This window comes from Ursus americanus, chromosome 5, assembly GCF_024610735.1.
Source record: "Ursus americanus isolate L20-20 chromosome 5, mUrsAme1.1.p, whole genome shotgun sequence".
Lineage (NCBI taxonomy): Eukaryota > Metazoa > Chordata > Mammalia > Carnivora > Ursidae > Ursus > Ursus americanus.
This window is the reverse complement of record NC_142131.1, coordinates 29,958,867-29,974,269: the sequence shown is the minus strand read 5'-3', so window position 1 is coordinate 29,974,269 and position 15,403 is coordinate 29,958,867. Positions and strand designations below refer to the sequence as shown.

The 15,403-nt window shown below is 45.0% G+C and overlaps 1 protein-coding gene across 7 annotated transcripts in view; it reads left to right on the top strand.

The window, feature by feature from the left end:
- The window catches only part of CRHBP (corticotropin releasing hormone binding protein), a 129,055-nt gene that overhangs the window by 22,187 nt on the left and 91,465 nt on the right, over positions 1 to 15,403 (top strand). For 4 of the 7 annotated variants that reach the window (XR_015724466.1, XR_015724464.1, XR_015724467.1 and 1 more), the window contains exons 1-2: positions 9,020 to 12,244; positions 14,482 to 14,601. The gene's annotated coding sequence lies outside the window, so the exon portion shown is untranslated. Of the gene's footprint in view, positions 1 to 9,019; positions 12,245 to 14,481; positions 14,602 to 15,403 lie in introns of those variants that run through there. The other 3 variants (XR_015724469.1, XM_087862055.1, XR_015724468.1) reach the window with 2 other exon arrangements.

Genomic DNA, 15,403 nt, shown 5'->3' with positions numbered 1-15,403 from the left:
TGGATCATCATCATTTAGTTCCCTGAGGAAGAGGGTTGTTGTTGTTGATGTTGGCTCATTTTTCATCAAACTTTTCCTTTTTAAGATTGACTGATTTATTTGAGAGAGAGTGTGCACGTGCTTGCGAGCAAGCGGGGGGAGGGGCAGAGGGAGAGGGAGAAAGCATCCGGAAGCAGACTCCCCCTGGGCACAGAGCTCGATCCCATGGCCCATGAGACCACGACCTGAGTCGAAACCAAGAGTTGGACCCTTAACTGACTGGCCCACCCAGGTACCAGTGGGGTCCAAATTTTTTAAGGTGATCTGCAAATTTGAATATTTTGCACTCCACTGGCTCCACTCAAGAGAGGGCCTTCTTAATTTGAACGCGAATGTGGATTTGTGCCGGCACTAACGCTAAACCGCCTGGTTTGGAGTTGTTTTGTGGATATTTCCGGGGTGTCACTTCTGTTTGTAGCAGCAGTTTCAGACTAATTTCCTGGTTATCAAGATCTCATAAATCCTGGGGCTGTAATCTCATCAGTATGCATAGTTGAATGATTACAGTTTCTTCCTGGAATTGGAACTCACTGGAGGCCCTTGGGAGGATTGGACTATGCTACAGAATCAAAGGTAAAGTGCGTCCCCGCCCCCCCCAGTCTCACTGATTAAAATTAGGTTTCTGCGCTGCAGAGTTGGGATGTGTTCTTTACGAGAGAAGTTCCTGATTCCAGTAGTCAGAGGCATGTGTCATCCAGCCCCAGTTCTGAAAGAAAAAAACAGACGCTGACAGATCAAGTCCCACATTTTTTTTAAGCCTAGGGACTTCACTGAGATGGTGTCTCTCTCTAAATGGAAGTGATAGGAGTCACTCATACCACACCTGTCTTTATGAAGGAGAGTCTGAGCTGGCTCGGGTGTGAGCTACTCTTGCCCCAACCAGTTGGTCATCCGGAGGAATATTTCCCAGGCTCTGTCTTTATTGGTGAGAAATGAGGCACAACTAGAGTTGTGAGCCATCCCCTCCTGCAGAAACCACTGTCCCCGCCTGCAGGCTGCAGGGTGAGCTCCAGGGAAGCCGTCAGCACCCAGCAGCAGTGTGAGTGGTTTGTTTCTCCATGCCACAAACACTTACTGCAACATTATTGCTTATTACATGCGAATAATCACGTGAGGATTCCTGTGTTAGCAGTAGTCACGGGTCGATGTTCTCAGTGAAATGCAGTGATACTAAACACAACACCAGTCCTCCAGTACTTGGGCTACCGGAAAGCCTTTAAAGAGTATCAGCCTATTCCAAAATCAGATCTTGAGAGTCGGAGAAAGTCAAGGAAAACATGAAAGACAAGAAGGCTTGGGAAAGGCCATTGTTATGGTTTATCCCTCTGAACACTGTTTTGCTCAAATATTTTCCTTTTAAGATTTTATTTATTCGAGAGAAAGCGTGAGTGGGGAGGGGCTAAGGGAGAGGGAGAAAGAATCTGAAGCAGATTCCATACCGAGCATAGAGCCTGACGTGGGGCTCGATCCTACAACTGTGAGATCATGACCTGAGCCGAAACCAAGAGTCAGACGCTCAACCAACTGAGCCACCCAGGTGCCCCTTGCTTAAACATTTTAAAAAGTAAACTTGTAAAAATTGTAAAAGTAGTAAGTGGTCTAGTAAGTAAATATGAGAATATAAAAGGATACAGCGCATATTCCCTCCCTACCCACTTTATCAGAACCCAGTTACTCCCTTTGTGTACATGTATAAGCATGCATACCAATATGATTTTTAAGTAAAAGAGTTTTATTATACTATATATTAAGTATGTATATATATATATATAAATATATATATATATATATATATAGTACGTGTGTGTGTGTGTGTAAGTATATATAAAGTAACTTACCCAAAACTTAGAGGCTTAAAACAATAAAAATTTACTAAATATGCACAGTTTCTGCGGGTCATGAATTCAGGAGTAGTTAGCCAGAAGGTTCTGGCTTGGGATCTCATGAGGCTACCGTCATTAGAAGGCTTACCTGGGGTTAGAGAATCGGCTTCCAGTGTGGTTCCCTCACAGAGCTCACAAGTTGATGCCAGCTTTTGGTGGGAAGTCTCCATTCCTCTCCATGTGCACCTGCCCACAGGTCTGCTTGAATGACCATATAACACGAAGATTGGCTTCCCCCAAAACGAGTGCTCCAAGAGAACGAGTGGGAAGCTGCAATGTCTTTTAGAACCTAGCCTCAGAAACCACACACAATCTTCGGCAGCATACTCTGTCACACAGACTGGCTCCAGTTCGATGTAGAAGGTGACCACATAAAAGCATAATTACCAGCAGGCAAGGACCATCGGGAGCCATCCTGGAGGCTGGCTACCACACTGTGTATCTAAACACATCTTGGACGTTATTTCCATATCAGCATTTATAGATCGACCTCACTATTTTAGGTTTTGTTTGTTTAGGTAGGCTCCATGCCCAACATGGGGCTTGAACTCATGACCTTGAGATTAAGCAAAATGATCTCTGACTGAGCCAGCCAAGTGCCCCTGACTTCATTATTTTAAATAGTTGTACTGTTGTATACCTATACTGTAAGGAATCCTCTAGCTTTTCAGTAGTTTCCGGTTTCTTTGCTATACTTGTATTGCTATGCAAGCGATCTTTGAATATCTTTCTATATTTTCGAATACTTGTTCGTTCAATAGTCTTCTGTGCACTGTGTGCTAAGTCATGTTCAGGGCAGTGAAGGATACTGTGGAGAACAAAATAGGTACGAACCCTTTTCCTGTGGAGTGCACTTTTTAATTGGAGAGAGCTTGAAATTAAGAAAAATATCTAATACTGGCAAATTCTAGGAGATGCTAAATGCTAAGAGAATTTTGTATTAGGAGGTCAGGGACAGTTTCTAAGGAGGTGAAATTTAAGTTGCAACATTAGGACGAGAAAGAGCCAGCCATGAGAGGATCCCAAGCAAGGGCTTTATGCGGGTAGGTGAGGGGGAGAAAAGAATGTGATCTGGTAGTTTGGAGAGAGGCAGGCGCGACATCATTGAAAGGGTTTGGAAGGGAGTAAGGAGTTTGACTTTGATTCAAGGTAGGGTGCCAGAGGGTTGTTTTACTGGTAATTTGAAAAGTTACTATAGAACATGGATCATAGAAGGGCAAGAGGGGAAATAAAAACAGTGAGGAAATTCCAGCAATCCAACCAAGAGATGATGTTGGCTTGAATTAGGGTGAAGATAGAGATGGAGAGACGGGAACTTAATTTGGACTGTTTTAGATGAAAAGTTGACGGTTGTGAGGAAAAGAATTGAGGAATTGAAGACCATGCCTAGATTTTTTCTTGATGGATGACGGTGAAATAATGAGGAGTAAGCAAGTTGGGGGGTGAAAGTCAAGAGTACTATTTGGCCGTGGCATCTTTTCTTTTTTAAATAAAGATATTTATTTATTTGAGAGCATGCAAGAGAACATGAGAGGGGGGAGGGCCAGAGGCAGAGGGAGAACACCCCCCACTGAGCAGGGAGTCTGATGCTGGGAGCCTGATGCGGCACTCGATTCCAGGACCCTGGGATCATGACCTGAGCCAAAGGCAGACACTTAACCAACTGAGCCACCCAGGCGCCCCAGCCATGGCATCTTGAGTTTGAGATACCTGTTAACACAGCCATCTAGAACTATTGAGTAGGACATCTGGATATCTGAATCTGGATTTTTTTTTTCTTTTAATCAGGGCTGGAGATAAACGTTTGAGTCTTTGCCATATCATTAGCATTTTTATTTCTCTTTTCTTTATTTAAGCTCTACTCCCAAAGTGGGGCTCGAACTCATGACCCTAACATCAGGAGTCGCACACTCTACCAACTAAGCCAGCCATCCACCCCACTAGCTTTTTAAAGCAAAGGACTTGGCGAGATGCCCTAGGGGAGAGAATATAGAGAAATGGCTTAAGTTGGAGGACTTTGGCACTTACCTCTTTTTTTTTTTCTTCTGAGATTTGTGTGCGTGTGTGTGCACACACACAAAAAGGTGATTTTATTAAAGTATGGGGACAGAACCGGTGGGCAAAAAGGGCTGCTGCACCTTTTACAAAAGATTTTATTTTTAAGTAATCTCTACACCCAACATGGGGCTTGAACTCACAACCTCAAGATCAAGAGTCACATGCTGTACTGACTGAGCCAGCCAGGCGCCCCTGGCACTTGGCTTTTGAGCAGAAAAAGAACCAGTTAAAGAGACTGAACAGGACTGGTCACTGGGGAAGGAAGAAAGTCCAAAGAAGGGAAGCGGAGGATGTCCAGGAGAGAGTGGTGAACGACGTGGAATAAAAGATAAGAACAGAGAAGTGACCCAGTGCATCTTACTGCATGGAGAGCACTGGTGACCTTGACGAGATCCCCAGGCGCTGGGAATCACATGGTGGGAATAGGAAGCCACAACGGGTGTGTTCAAGAAAGAAGGAGAAGTACGGAAATGGACACAGTCATGACAGAGGATCTCGTATAGCAAGTTTAATTGCGAAAGGGAGCGGAGGATTGTGGGACAGGGCAAGCAATGAGAGCGATTCTGTTATCTTTAGAATATGCTCATGAGTGTGATTCAGGAGAGAGGGAACTGTTGAGGGTGGAGCGTCTTTGGATATACTGTATTACTAGAAATATAATTTTTTTTTTGAAATAGAATTTCTTGGTCAAAGGGTATGTGTAATTTTGATCACGATAAATTACCCTCTGGAGATGTTGCGTCAATTTACACTCGTCAACAGTGTGTGCGTGTCTATTTACCCGCTCTGCTGTAAACACCTTTTTCCCAGTCTTAAATATTGGCCAAACTGAGCGTCTTGGAAGAAATGAAGCTGTGTCTTTCCTCCTTTATTTACTTTATATGTTCCTCCCACTCCTTCTCACCAATAAGGCAGTGACCTTTGAAAGGTTCTGGCAGGGGAGGGGGTGTGTGTGTGTGGAATTTGGTCCCATTTCTCTTTGTATTATCTCTGAGAGGAAATCTAAATTGCTTTTCCGGGTGGGCTGCAGAAAATTTCTGTTCTCTTTCAAATGTCATTTATTCTGGAAAGTTTTCTATCATTCTTTTATGGAGAATGTGAGAGCGTGGTCTTGGTCACCACAGCTGATACCTAAGAGCTTGGACTCAGAGCCTGGGCCCTGGCCAGCTCACCTGCAGATGAAGGATTAATTCTCAACTTTGCTGCAACTTGGCTCAGTTCCAAGTTCCTCACCCCAGTTTCACCGTGTAGCCTGGGGTGAATGACTTCAGTACACAAAAGAGTTTAATTATAGCTTCTATGTAGCACTGGGTAGACTTAATTACTTAATCAGGAGAAAGCAGTTGTAGCCAAGCCTTGTGTTCTGAGTTCTTTCAGAAGCCACTTGGGCACCTGGAGGGGGCTGTGTCTTGTTCTTATCGTTGACAGATTTTCCCTCCAAAGATTTTTGTAGATGGGAGACTTTGTTAAAAGTATAACTGCTTTATCAGAATTTGTGGTTAAAAAAAAATTGCAGGGCAACGAGGAAAACAGTATTTTTCAATAATGGGTGTTAATTAAAACTAGAATCCTTTTTTCTTTTCTTTTTACTTCTTAAAAACTTAATTATGGAGGATTTCGTACCCTCACAGATGGTGTATTGTTTAAGGAAGTGCCATGTGTCCATCACTCAGTCCTAACAACCATTAACTATTGTTAAATTCTACTCCATTCACCTCCCCATCTCATTTATTCTGAAGCCAATCCTGGAAGTCATTTTATTTCACTTATAAATGTTTCAGTGCTCTAAAAGATAATTTAAAAATCATGCCTTACAAAAGGCAATTTCTTATATCGAGCACCCTGTCAGCGTTCAAATTTCCACTTGTCTCAAATATTCTAACTGGTTTCTTTTTTTAGTTTTTTAAATAATTGGAATCCAAATAAAGCTCACATTGCAATTGGTTAATGTCTTTTAAGTCTCTTAATTTCTCTTTTTTCCCCCTTGCAATGTATTTGTGGAGGAAAACAGGCTGTTTGCAGTTGTTCCCACTCTGGATTTTGCTAATAGAAAAAGCATGCTACGGGGATTAAAGGGCCCTGTTGACCCAAGAACTCTGATTATGTATCTGTTCATTTCGCACTTATGGGGAGCAGCTAAGAACAGTAAAAGTCTTATGGCTTTGCTGCCTCATGGTGATGTTAATATGCTTCTAAAGATAGGGAAAAACAGAGAACAGGACCCCCCACCCGCCCAGCCACCATCTGGATCTGGCTGGCTGAGCCTAAGAATTCCACTCTGACAGGATTTATCATGACCTGGCAATGTGGACATTTCGCATGTGCCTCTCGCTCCTACACATTCGTTCTGATCTCCCTAGAATGCCCGTCATTCTATAATTCTACAGTTTGCATATTCTAAACTTCCCTTTCTCCATCCCTTCCTTCTTTCCTTTCTCCCTTCCTTCCTCCCTCCCTCCTTCCCTTCTTTCCTTTTTTGCTGTTTTAACTTAAGAAAATTTATTACAAAAGGAATAGAGAAATCTCACAGTTATAAAACCACAAATAAATGAAACTAGGAGACATGAAAGACACCATTATGAAGTCAGAAATATTCCTAAAATCTCAGATTCTCAGTGCTTTTGATCTTGGTTTGGTCCTGAATGATCTTGTTTGGTTATTGTAGTCAGATTTGGAGAATCCTTTCATGGCCTCAGTAGTTGGGCTCTCGGGGCAGAATTTCAGTAGAAGGGGAGAATCCATATCCTCCATAGCACCGTGGGCGGCAGCACCCCTGTCTGTAGCCTCAGCCACAGCCATAGCACAGGCCTCCATCGTCGTCACGGTGTCAGGGGTGTTGAGTTGGGTTGGTTATTCAAAGCAAGATCCTGAGTGTGAATGTCAGCATGTGTCGAGGGATGCTTGTATACCTTGGTCAGAGCATGTGATAAATCACGTGTATGCCTTTTTGTGTCATTTTTTAATTACCTACTTGACACAACTCATTCATTCATTGTCCCCTGACACAGGGTAGATCCTCTTTAATTTTCGTTTTCAGGTGGGATAGAATAGTTATTTCAGAAAGAGAAACATTCCAGTCTTCAGAACCTATGATGGAGTTCCTTCCTTCGAGATGGTGTTGTGTGTTTTGGACATTTCCTGAGCTGTGTCTGCCCCTCTGTCTCCTTTGGAGCAGTGGTTCTCTAGGCCAGGAGAGATCTTAAGCCCAGCACTGATGGTCTATGCAGTCCCCGCGTGCTGGCCGCCCCAAGGAGGGGCACACAGGGCTGCTGTGTCTTCTGGGGAGTGGCACCTGGGAAGACATGACAAGACATGTCTGGGAAGACATGAGATTAAGTTCAGTCTCTTGACCAGATCTAGGGAGCCCAAGCTGTACCTCGAAGGTACTTCTGGATCCTTCAGCCTAGACAGGAACAGGAAACCCTGAAGCTTTCAAGGTGAGGTGAGAGTCAAGCAGGAACCAGGATGGTCACAGGAGCCGGGAAAGAAACTAACTGCATTGCAGGGCAAGGGGCCTGTCAGAACCCCAGGGCTCTGAGCCTCCATCAGGCTGTTCATGGGCTGGCTCGTTGTGTGTTTGTGTGTGTGTTTCTTTGTGGCCAAGGTAAAGGCACCTTTTAGAGAGGCTGCCCCACGGGAACCGCTTTCTGCACCTGTTTGTACTCCCCAACCCTACTCTCTGTGGCCCCAAGCCCTCTTCCCTCAAACGCAACTACTAGATTTAGAAGCAAGAGTCTTCCCTTTTTTTTCTTTTGACCTTCCAGTTGCCTTCTGGGGAGATGAGGTAAGGAGAACGCTCTTATCTAAATTTCGGGGGGTGGAGTTTGGAGCAGTCTTCCTTCCGCGCTGGGGCAGTGAGGAGCTCTGGCTGGGAATCGCTCAGATGCAGGGCGTGGCAGGCATGTTCCTTATCGCCAAGGAAAGCAGGAATTGCTGTAATTTATGACTTGGAGCCCATCAATCTCTGAGTAAACAGAGAGGGAGGGCGCGGAGCCTCTCAAGAAACAGCTTGAGATAGATTCCTCCCAACCGTGTGCGCGCCCCCTAGTGGCGAAGATGAAGTTCTTCTGGAGCCGGATGCCCTGGGTTGAAATCCTCACTTCGCCACTGCGATGACTTTGGGAAAGCTCTGTAACCTCTTGGTGCCTTTGCTTAAAGAGCTGTAAACCAGGGCCAGTTATTCCTGTTAAGATTTTTGAGGATGATGGGGCACCTGGCTGGCTCAGTTGGTGGAGCGTGGGATTCTTGATCTTGGCTGGTGAGTTTGAGCCCCAAGTAGGGCGTAGAGCTTACTTAAAAAAATTTTTTTTTTTCGAGGATGAAGTGAGTACATTTAAACTGCCTAGAACAGTGCTTGGTCAGAGTATCTGTTCATTCATGTTAGTTCCTATTATTATCCTCTAATCTACTTCCTGTGCATTGATAGAGGAAAGCCTGAGGCCGTGCAGGAGCTGTGGGAGGGCTGGTTGAGTGTTCAGAGGAGCTGAGGGATGACAGGGAGGCTTCTGTGGGGCACTGATGCCTGAGCTGGGCAACTGAGGGTCCCAGGAGCAGTGTTCAGTGTGAGGCTGATGGAGCAGGTGAGACCGACAGAAGCACTTCAGGGAGCTTAGGTTTTGTTTGTTTGTTTGTTTTTTAACATTTTATTTATTTATTTCAGGGAGAAAGAGAGCACAAGCAGAGGGAGCTGCAGGCAGAGGGAGAAGCAGACTCCCCACTGAGCACAGAGCCTGATGTGGGGATCGATCCCAGGACCCTGGGATCATGACCTGAGCCAAAGGCAGACGCTTAACCAACTGAGCCACCCAGGCGCCCCAGGGAGCTTAGATTTAACTCAGAGACGGCAGGGACTGTCTTTGGGGTGAAGGTGGGGAGGTCAGGTGTGCACCCCGATAGCTGGGGGAGACTGATTTTGAAGAAGATCGAAGTGAGTGTAGAAGGTGAGTCCGCATCTCTTAGGGTCACTCCATCCAGATGCCACAAGGGCCTGTAGCACTGCCTAGTGTGAGAGAGGGGGTGGGAGACTGAGGGGGTAAACCTGGCACCTGGTCACAGGCGAGGAAGAGACCAGAAACAGCCTGACCCTCAGGTTTCTGACTTATGCAGTGAGGCGAGTGGGGGAATTGCTGTTGACAGCAAATCAAGGAGGGTCCCATATGGACTAGAGGGGTGAGGATGCCTTGGAGTGCAAATGACACAGTCTGGTGTGACTTGGGGCGGTGAGATGCTGATGGTGCAATGGAGGGGGGGTGTCCTGCAGTCTGTTTATTTATACTCTGCTCTGCCCCAGGTAGGATTTAAAGCAATACATAAGAATACAAAAAGTAGAGTAAAAAATTGGAAATTAAGTAGGAGAGAAGAGGAAAAAACAAGACTGAAACGTAAAATGGGGAGGGGTGGAGTGAGATTAATACAAAATACACCGCAGAAAGCAGAAGTCGCAGCTGGCTGGGTTCAGCTGAACTCGACTGTTCGGATTGGCCTGCAGCTTTGTCTGTTTATTTTCGGTTCCATGTATTCGTTTGTTGTTTTGAATTGTAGTTAAAATCCAGGCATTCTCAAAAATTAGAATTCCTGGTTTTTTTCTGAAAGTAGTGGAAGTCCTGGGAGCTCTGGCCCATATTCTAGTCTGGCAGCAATCATCTGAATCCTCAGGTGCAGTCCCCGTTCCTAAGCGGGCGTGGCCGTCCAATTGACAAGAGTCCCCTCTAGTCCCTTTGGCTCCCCAACTCTGAGGCAGAGTGTCATTCCCATTTATCATCATGGACCATTTCTCTGAACTCAGATCTCTCTCAACTGTGAGTCAAACAAAAATAAGTCAAGATTTTTTTTTTTTCTTATTCTCTCTCTCTTTTGCCGTCTGCGTTAGCTGCCCGGCCATCGAGGCAGACCCTGCTCACTGTTTGTAACTGCTGTCAGTTCTGATGGGTACCTGTGTTGTACTTGTTCAGCCGTTCCCGCATAACCCCTGTGGTGGGTATTTGAGTTTATATAGGTGGTAAAGTCAGGTGTTTGGCCTCAGGGGCCCCCGATTTGACTCTAGTCCTTCTAACAGCTAAAGAAAAAGAGGACACCTTATCAGCCAGCCAATTCAATGTCCATAAGATAATTGCTTAGGCAGATCAGGACTGTCTCAACACAATGACCACATGGAAATTTCTCCCGAGAGTTTTTATAGAGAGGGAAGGATATGTTCAAACAACAGCCATCCCCCATTAGGCTGGTGTAAGGCTAATTCTAGCAGCTTCCCTCAACATAGTCAAGTGGCAATTTCCCAAAACACCAAATTGCTTAAGCAATTTTGGGGGAGGGCCAGTCTGATACAGTTCAGAAACTTCTTTTTCTACTGTGTGGACTGAATATAGCGATAATTTTAGAAAATTTAGAAAGTCTGGAGACATGGATGGATTTCTCCAAATAATCTTCCACAGCTCATCCTAAGTTACAATGCCTGGACTTGAGATAGTCACTTTGTGACCGGGGACAAGTCAGGGATGAGAACCAGCACACAGAAGATGGTGAAGAGGACAAACAGAAGATTTTGGGTCCTTGCTGACATCGCTGAAACACTGAATCAACCCTTATGGTGTGAGATAACAAATGTCCTTATTAAGTTTTAAGTACTTTTGTTTTTCTAGTACTTGCTGACAAATGCATGCTAACTAGTATAGCCTATAACCAATTCAAGTCCAAAGAAGGAGCAATAAAATTCACAACCTAGAAGTGTAAGTAGGGGTGTAAGTATAAAAGGGATAGGTGTAGAGGCCAGCTTTTAGGCAAACAGGCTTGAGCAATGGAATGTAGAAGGTGCCAGGTCCACCTGGCGACCCAGCTCAAAATAGCCATAGGCCCTCAACTGACTAATGGGCTACTTACCCAGGCACACAGGCACAGTTCCAAAAAAGGGGAAAATTCTGTATGTCGCCATACCTCCTCATCTTCCCCATTTTTTTTTTTATTTTATTTTTGTATTTGAGAGAGAACATGAGAAGGGGGAGGTCAAAGGGAGAAGCAGACTCCCCACTGAGCAGGGAGCCCGATGCAGGACTCGATCCTGGGACTCCAGGATCATGACCTGAGCCAAAGGCAGTCACTTAACCAGCTGAGCCACCCAGGCGCCCCTCATCTTCCCCATTTAAGAACAGCCCTCAACCACTGCCTCATTGCAGACAGCCTCTCCTCAGCTTCTCCCTAGTGGTGTATTCAGTAAACTTCTCTTTTGTCTGTCTCAGGTGAATTCTTTCACCTTCTGTGCCATTGGTTTCTACCCAATGGTTGCCCCACATCTGAGGGCCCTGCCTCCGATTGAGAGATACCCCATTTAGGCACCACGATATACAAAATAGCTAGGCTATACAAAACACCAGCGTATCACAAGAAGTTGTAGGTCTATATTGTAGGTGAATGCGAGTAAAATAGTATTGATATGATTCTCAGGGGTGTCGGGTCAGGGTTGAGGAAATAGACTTGGGAATTAAAATTTTAAAGTTTGAAGACAAAACCGTCACAGTAGTTAAAATTGCCTACATTGACCACATAGAGCAATGGAGAATGCTCACATTTAAAGGGCAGAAACTAGAAAGCAAGATTCATGCAGAGGAAAGGACATGGAGGAAGAAGAGTTAGAGGTGGGAGGGAAACCAGCATAATAAGAGATCATGGAAACAAAGAGAACAGAAGCTTCAGGAAGGTAGGAATAGGAAACAGTGTCAAATACAACCCACCCATATAGGATTTGCGTGTATCAAGTGAAATCTGGGCTTCCATGTATTCATTCTCTCTCTGAAACAAATTCTGTACATGAAAATTTTCCTGATGCATGCCATTCTTGTTTTTAATAATCAAACCTAGAATCTTCTGCAGGAACTTTCTTACCAAGGTTTTTAGAAAAAATAAAAATTGTTTATAATAAACTGTAAGTCCATGAGCTCCTAGGAACATCTTTAGTTAAATTTGCCTGCCGTTTTCTTTAGCCAGTTTTTAAAAGGGCTCAGTGGAAGTTCTTATCTATCCAGGACTCGCAGCTGTGAAGATGTTGCTGAAGGATGGACTGGCCAGGACCAATTTCAATTTGTCAGTTACCTTCTGACAGGTACAAAGAGGGTGGAGCCTCTCTCTTGAAGCCATCAGAATGAAGTTCCAGAAGTATATGAAACTCAAGGGATTTCCGAGAGTCCTTCATTCCTTCTCAGTCTTCTGCCATCTTCTCTCGCCAGTCAAGTCATGGTCCGGACTGGCTCAGGGAACATCAGGCCAAGAGTAAGGTGAGGGGAAATGGCTGATCCATCTGCGATCCAATGTGCCGTCATCCAAGGACAGTGATAAGCAGGGTGGGGGCTAATCATTCTAGAATCTAAAACAATTTCTTCAGAATTGGTCTCTGAACTTTTATTTCAAAACTATAAGTTACATTTATAGGTAAGTATGGGAGTTTTTCAACTCACATTCCTTTACAGGGATGATACATAAGAAACTTTTTGGTAAGGTAGTAGACTCTAAAGAGAAATGTCTCAACTTGGTGGATACATAGAATATTTTAAAAATCTAGAGGAGTATTCAACTGTAACCAAATAGTTTGCTTTGGCTAAAGAAAAGGAAACATTAAAGTATATGGTGTCCCTATAATTGGGAGCCAAATCAAGGTAGGAGAAATCTCTCTCTCTCTTTTTTTTTTTTTTTTAAGATTTACTTATTTATTTATTAGAGAGAGAGAGCACAAGTGGGGTGGGGGTCAGGAGGAGAAGCAGACTCCCCGCGGAGCAGAGAACCCAATGTGGGACATGGTCCTGGGTCTCCAGGATCATGACCTGAGCCAAAGGCAGACGCTTACCGACTGAGCCACCCAGGCACCCAGAATATATCATTATTATATGCACTTGGGTACTCAGAGTTGACGAAGATTAGGCTATTTGAGCAACTTTTTCCACCACCAGTCTATTTCTGAGCTGCTGGGAAAAGGAGGAGTTCACGGCCTGAAAATGAGTAAATAACTTTCTTGGAGTCCAAGTCCTTTGGAGGCATATGTATTAAAGCTCAAAAGAGAAACAAATGATGCAGGACCTTCACACCCAGGACTCCATCCTGCTTTGCTTGAAAGTGAGGAGCCTTAGTCACAGGGAGGCAAACACCAAACTCCGGGCAATCTAGTGGTCTAGGAAGATGCAACCATAATGAGGCTCTGCAACTGTGCATAGGTTTGTAACTTCACCTGAACCTGGCAGATCCAGTCTATCCGGCCAGTTCTTTGTGGAGAGTCTGCCGCTTTCTGGACCAAGGGCAGGGCTCCCTGAAGATGTGATCAACTTAGCAGAAGTCTCTCTTTTACTTTTTTTATTTGTAAGTAATCTCTACACCCAATGTGAGTTCGAACTCACAGCCCGGAGATCAAGAGTCATGTGCTGTCCTGACTGAGCCAGCCGGGCGCCCCCACAGCAGTGCCTTGAATGGGGGGATATCACTCAGGGTTCTTAATGGCAAGCAATGGAAGCCGAGCCTAGCTGCTGAAGCAGAAAAGGAACTCATTGAAATAAACATGAGTGACTCTCAAGACTCTTGTGAGAGCTGTAGGGAAACCGTGCTGGAGGGGAATGTTCCATGAACTATGTCCAAAACCACACTGCGGAATTGGCTGGTTGAGAGAACTCCCTCTGTGGCCCACAAGCCCTGCAGACAGTTCATTGCACTGCTCGACTCTGCAACGATTGCCAGTGCGGTCCAGTATGTATGTCCTGTCTGCACCAGGAACTCTCACCTCCTCTGTGGTAGAGGATAGAGGGGGACGTGAGCTCATGCTACAGATCAGGTTTCAGAAACAGAAAACTTGTGGGGTTGCCATTTTTTGGAGGAGGCAGAATGGAAGGAGGAACCTTTGTCCTGGAAGACCCTGAGATGGGCACTGCTCTCTCCGCTTCTCCCGTGGGAAGCTGGGAAGGGGCTGGTGGAAGGCTTTCGGAGTTCTGGGTTGTGTATCACCAAAACAGACAAATGAGAAATCAGTGCTAATGTACTTCAAAGAACTTGGGGAATAATCAAGAGAAGTTTTATTAAGCAGATGTTGCTCAGAGGACTCTGAGGAGTGACGAAGCAATGGTACTTTGGGATCTGAGGTGATTTTTGGTTAATCTGCACATTTTTTTAAAGCCCTGTATTAACTCTGTTAAGATGTTCAGGGAGGTCACTTGCAGAGAACCCATTGTTACTTCCTCTAAATTTTCACTGCTGTTTTGTGGGGAAAGGTGCCGTAGAGAATAGGAAACAGTGCCCTCTCCTGTAAGAGCTTGGCATGTTTGTCCATTCCGAAACAACATATGAGAATTTCCTCACTTACGTTTTGATTCCTGAGAACTTCTAATAGAACCTGTTAATTGACATGGCACCTTTTCTCTGAAGAGTCATGTAAAAAAGACTTAACTAAGAAGCTATTTTAGATGTGTATTGTGTTGTAACAATTTACCCTAAATTTTGCTTAAAAACAATATGTATTGTCTCATATAATATCTAGGGACAGGAATTTGGGAGCTGTGTAGCTGTGGTTGTGACTCGGGGCTTCCCAGAAGGTCATACTGCAGTCGACTCCAGCTGGAAGACCCTCTTCTAAGGAGCCTCGTCACATGCCTGGCAGGTTGGTGTGGTTTGTTGGCTGGAGGCCTCTGTTCTTTGCCACACGGATCTCTCCGTGGTGGTGACTGACTTCCCCCAGAGCACATGATCCAAGAGGAAGCAAGGCAGAAGCCACAATGTATTTTATGCCCTAGTCTTTTTTTTTTTTTTTAAGATTTTATTTATTTATTTTGAGAGAGAGAGAAGGAACACAAGCAGGGGGAGGGGCAGCGGGAGAAGCAGACTCCCCGCTGAGCAAGGAGCTCTGTGTGGGGCTCGATCCCAGGACCCTGGAATCCTGACCTGAGGATAAGGTAGATGCTTAACTGACTGAGCCATCCAGACATCCCTTTCTTTTTAAGATTTTATTTTTAAGTAATCTACACACCCTGCGTGGGGTTGGAACTCAAAAGCCCGTGATCAAGTCACATGCTCCACTGACTGAGCCAGTCAGGCGCCCCTATAATTCCTCTTCTTTTTGACTCTCAGCTTTAGTCCTGAGGTAGAGAGCAAGACGAAATACCTTTCTTTCAGCAGTGAACTCAGGGATGTAGGAGACATCATTGAAGGGAGAGAGAGGGAAAGTCTCCTCCCTGCAGTTCCTGGAGCAGAGACAGGCTTTCCTGACAGAAATGTGTGGCCAGTCCCCTACGGCTGTTTTTTTGGACTACAAGGGTGAGGACAAGTGTGTAGTCACCATTCTCCTAGGAGTTCCTCGAGGGACCTCTGCCCTTTACGTCCTTGTCCTAATTGTTTTCTGAAGGATGAGAAACATGCAGGGCAGCCCGCTCACACATGTGAACACACAGCTGATCCTTAACCTG